The following is a 4,973-nucleotide window of genomic DNA, read 5'->3' on the forward strand; positions in this document are numbered from 1 at the left end:
GTGACGACACTCTATAGCGCTCCAGTTGGGTTGCAGTGTGACGCCACTGCTGCTGCTGCTGCTGTTGTCTCAGGCCCGTGGTAGACGTGACGACGGCTCTGGTAAACAGTCGTGTTGTTCTCCTCTGCATGAGGACACCCTTCACTGCTGATGCATGAGCCACTCTGACTTCAAGTTATCACTTAGCTTCAGCAGATAAATGTCAGCTATCAGGTTGTGTGCAGTCATTAAGTGGGTTTTAAAGGCACCCAGTGCAACTCTCGAGGCTTAAAAATAAACATTCAATTTCTAGTCTTTTTTACACGTAGTAAGTTTCAATAACTCCATACGATTACATTTCGACATTCAAGGAGCAAAGATAAGACGTCGTTGTGTGGTGAGAACTGATAGAAAATCAATAACAACAACAATCGCTGCCATTTTCTTTATTTTTTGTAACCTACAATAAATAAAGCAGGATTCCAGTCAATGGAAAAATGGCCTCTCCCCACCGGCGATTGTTGTTGTTTACGATTTTCTATCAGTTCTCACCACACAACGACGTCTCATCTTTGCTCCTTGAATGTCGATATGTAATGGTATGGAGTTATTGAAACTTACTACGTGTAAAAAAAACTAGAAATTGAATGTTTATTTTTCATTGAATGTTTATATAAAGTTGCACTGGGTGCCTTTAACAACTGTGGTAGGGCTTGTTTGCTCTCCTTTATTTGCGTACTTTTGAATTTCACTTCTATTGTCTAACATTTCTGATATTGTTTCCCTCGGTTTGAGTTTGATTTTGAGTTTGATTTTGAGATTTGTGTTGACATCAGTATGATTTAGCGTTAGCCTTTCCAGAGGATATTTACTCTGGATTTCAATCACGGCCACACGGGCTCCTGTGGATGCTGGGACGGCGTTCCATTCACACGCAGCGAGCGGGGTGCGGAAATGTGTCAGATTTCTCCCGCTGTGGTGTCAGTGAGCTTCCAGAGGAATAATAAACGCTCGCCAATATGTCCCCCATTCACACCATACGGCACACATTCATCTCCCCCATGATTCAGACACAACAGCGGAAAACTCTGCATACACTGCGCTCTGAATGGAGCTCTTTGTGTGGTGTAAAATGAGCTGGTGACAAGATCTCTGTGATAAAGATCAGTGTTAGCAGAGGAATCAGGCATCATCAGTGAACCCTCGCTTCCCTTCCTGTTCTTTTGTAGTCGTGAATGATCATATCAAGGCATTATGTCACAAATGCAGCGACTTCTTCGGCTGATAGCAGCAAAAGGGCAAGTGAAACATCAGACAGAGACCAAGAGCCTGTGGGAGGCTGGGATTGGCATCTTGCAGTGGCTTTGGGTCCAGATGCCTCCTCTCCAACCATGATCTGGGATAGCTGTAGAGAGAGGACCTAGGATGGGGGGGGATGAGTGGAGATGTCCCCAGAACAGATGACAGGTAGTGACCTTTGAGTCTGATGTGTCCTTGGTCTTCTAGAGGTCTGGGAGAGACTGCTGAGAGCTGGTGATTTATATGGTTTGTCATCATTTGAGTGCTAAAATAATAATCTGTGGAAAGATGATCATATATGCCTTGGCTTTGTTTAGGAGGCACATTTTCCCAGATCTATAAACCAATATGATAGTGTCCTTTTCCAATGCTGCATGTTTTTGCCAATCTGAAAATGTTTTGTTTCCCCTCTCCTCTTCACAGTCATTTGTCAATCCTGGCACTTAGCTGAACCTAACACAGGTATACAATTATCATTCAAGACACAGTAGCACAACGGTTGCCATCTCACTGCAACTGCTCTTAAGTGCTGTGAAATATGCCCTTTTCTCCCTCAGAAAGGGGGCGGGGCTGGGGGGGGGGGGGGGGGGGGCGTTCCTACACCAACAAGGCGTTGTGTTTAGAAACCGTGGTGACAGCTGGCTTCGAGCCCACACGGCTTCCCCAACGTGAACCCCCTTAGCAGTCTGGTCCCCACGGAGTGTGCAAGAAGAGTGAGTCAGACCTGTGTGTGTGTGTGTGTGTGTGTGTGTGTGTGTGTGTGTGTGTGTGTGTGTGTGTGTGTGTGTGTGTGTGTGCAGGTAGTTTACATGCCATTTCCCACACCTAAAATGGTGGCGGTGAGAGACTCTAGCCATGAGTTTACTTCGGTCTGGTTTTGTTGTTGTCCTTGTTTTTGTTGTTGTTGGAAATGAGCTTTTAAGCCTGAGGGCAGGACAAACATGCCATGCTGCTAGCCTGGGGAAGGGTGATACAGAGGTCCATTAAAGACGACAGAACCTGAGGCGCATCCGCACTCTTTTCATCTCCTCCGCTCTCATTCCCTCTCTCTAAATTGAGACGGAGAGACAGAGAGAGACATATGGCTGTTTTCTCTTATCCTTTTCTGGGCTGTGGATGTGAACAGACTACTAGTAGTTTTCACAGTGGGATTTTTTTTCCAACATTTTCTGTCTTTTTAAAATCTTTTTACCTCTAGTAACCTCTAGTACCTCTATTTAATTTCACCTGTCTTAGACATAATTTTATTATAAATATGAAGAAAAGGGATCTGTCCATGAAATCCACTCTCTAATGTATGACCTTGCACACTACCGTATTCAGAGTAACTGCTATGTACAGTACATAGGTCACCAAATAAGGTCTAAGGTTTGCTACGCTATAGATGCAGACCTTCTGATAATTGTTTTAAAGATAACTGAGTAAAGACCACTGCATCATAATTGGGTCATGATCACAGAGAGACCTGATGAGCTACCATGCTTGGTTGGGCACTGTTTGTATGATGTTTATATTGTTGCTCTCGCATGCACGCATTAAAGCCCATTATGACATTAACACAATTATAAGCTGTATCCAGTGATGGAAAAAGACAGCTGAACATTTCCAGCATTTGTGAAAAAAAAAAAAAAAAAACTTTTAAAAAAGGTGGCCTATCTGTGTAAATCACGCTGCGAGTGAATTCATCTGAAATGTTTGTGGGAGCGGCCACAGCCAAAACAAACAAGAATCTGAGCCCTCCATTGATGTCTACTGACACAGGAGGAAAACAGATCACCTTTGTCTCTGCTGACCACACTCACATCACATCAGCATTTCCCTCTCTTTCCCCAAAGTGACACACTTGTCACAGGCCAGCGCCTGTAGTCATAGGCAACACTGATCTAATGTGTTAGGTGTTTGTGTGTGTTTTGTGTGTGTGTGTGTGTGTGTGTGTGTGTGTGTGTGTGTGTGTGTGTGTGTGTGTGTGTGTGTGTGTGTGTGTGTGTGTGTGTGTGTGTCCCAAGTTGGCCCCTCTTCCTCAAAAGCCTGTGTTGAGCGGCGCCTCCCAGAGGATGTGGAGCATGAGGCCCAGTGTGGAAGGAGGAGGAGGCTGATTCAGTGCAACATGGAGCAAGAGGCCGCAGTCCTCCCCCTGGCTCCAGCAGGCATGACATGGACAGTGACAAGGGCAGCCACTGGCTGTGTTTCTCACTCTCTTTCTGTCACTCAGTCTCTCCCTCTCTCTTTCTCTCACTCCCCCCCTCTCTCTTTCTCTCACTCCCCCTCTCTCTTTTTCTCTCTCCCTCTCTCTTTCTCGCACTCACTCCCTCCCTCTCTCTCTCTCTCTCTTTCTTTCTCTAACTCTCTCTCCCTCTCTCTCGCTCTTTCTCTCTCTCTCTCCCTCGCTCTCTCTCTCTCTCTCTCTCTCACACACTCTTGTTTTGTCTGTCTCGCTCCGTTTTTTCGTCCTCATCATCCTCATATCCTCCTCCGCCCTTGCTGCCAAGTATTATCCAACCTGTGGCAGAGCATCTGCCTTAGCTAACAAACACATGCACAACAGATACACACATGTGCACGCACAAACACACACACACACGAAAAACACACACACGTTTGCAAACTCACACGCCAAAACACGGCATACGTTACTTGTTCAGAGAAGACAGATGAAGCAAAACACAGTCAATTATACATGCAGATCTCTCTCTCTCTCTCTCTCTCTCTCTCTCTCTTTCTCTCTCTCACACAGACACACAGAGCTCCTTAATCAGAGCTGTTATTTCTCTCTGATTGCACAGGAGGCCATTACTGAAGCTCAGGTGTGGGTGTGTGAAATGTGAACAGCTGGAGAACAAGACACTCTCACTCCTCCTCACAGCATAGACAACCTGCTTAACACTCCCACTCCTCCTCACAGCATAGACAACCTGCTTAACACTCCCACTTCTCCTCACAGCACAGGTCTGCTTAACACTCTCACTCCTCCTCACAGCACAGGTCTGCTTAACACTCTCACTCCTCATCACAGCAGACGACCTGCTTAACACTCCCACTCCTCCTCACAGCATAGACAACCTGCTTAACACTCCCACTCCTCCTCACAGCATAGACGACCTGCTTAACACTCCCACTTCTCCTCACAGCACAGGTCTGCTTAACACTCTCACTCCTCCTCACAGCACAGGTCTGCTTAACACTCTCACTCCTCATCACAGCACAGACGGCCGGTTTAACACTTTCCAGCTGTTTCTTTCACACACGCTTCCCCCCTGAACGCGAGCAAGAAGTGTTTCTTTCACACGTGCTTCCCCCCAACGCGAGCAAGTAGTCAAGCAAAGAGATAGCAAAGAGATCTCACGCTCCATTTTCCCCCTTTGTCTCTCACTCTCGCATTACCATATCTGTATTTCTCCCACTTCTATCTCATCTAGCTTTATCCTTGTCTCTCTCTCTCTCTCTCTCTCTCTCTCTCTCTCTCTCTCTCTCTGCTTTATAAATGGCTGAATAAATGAACAGGGTTGTGTGCTGCCGCTGCTGGCATAGGAAGGTGCCAATTAGAGGCGGAAAGGTGCATTCTGCCGGCACTCAGTGCTGCCTGCACCGGGCCACAGGAGCTGGCAAACACTGAGCCCTCGGAAGACCACAGACAAGCACCTCGGAAAAGAGGATGGTGAGAAAGAGAAAGAGAGAGCAGAAGAGAGAGAGAGAGG

The sequence above is a fragment of the Sprattus sprattus genome (genome assembly GCF_963457725.1).
Source record: "Sprattus sprattus genome assembly, chromosome: 1".
Classification (NCBI taxonomy): domain Eukaryota; kingdom Metazoa; phylum Chordata; class Actinopteri; order Clupeiformes; family Clupeidae; genus Sprattus; species Sprattus sprattus.